This window comes from Condylura cristata, unplaced genomic scaffold, assembly GCF_000260355.1.
Source record: "Condylura cristata isolate star-nosed mole 26May11 unplaced genomic scaffold, ConCri1.0 scaffold00013, whole genome shotgun sequence".
Lineage (NCBI taxonomy): Eukaryota > Metazoa > Chordata > Mammalia > Eulipotyphla > Talpidae > Condylura > Condylura cristata.
Genome location: NW_004567114.1, coordinates 30,880,026 through 30,880,533, shown reverse-complemented (window position 1 = coordinate 30,880,533; position 508 = coordinate 30,880,026).

Below are 508 nucleotides of genomic sequence, written 5' to 3'. Positions count from 1 at the left end.
CCATGCAGTTTTTATTATTATGGCTTTGTAGTGTAGCTTGAAGTTTGGGATTGTAATGCCTCCATTCTCTTTCTTCCTAGTCATGAGAGTTTTGGCTTCAAGGTCTTTTGTTGTTCCATATGAATCTCATCAGTATTTTTTCTGTTTCTTTGAAGAATGTCATTGAGACTTTTATTGAGATGGGGTTAAATCTGTATATCGCTTCTGATAGGATGGCCATTTTGATGATGTTAATTCTCCCGATCCATGAGCAGGGGATGTCTCTCCGTTTTATGGTGTCTTCTTGTATTTCTTTTAACAGTGTTTTGTAATTGTCTTTGTATAGGTCTTTTACCTCTTTTGTTAGGTTGATTCCCAGGTATTTGATTCTTTTTATTCTTTTTGTTTTAATTGAATAGGGAATGGTTTTTTTTTTTTTTCCTTCTGTTTCTTCTGATTGGTTGTTTGTTATAGCAACGCCTCTGATTTTTATGTGTTGATTTTATATCCTGCTACCTTGCTAAACTGG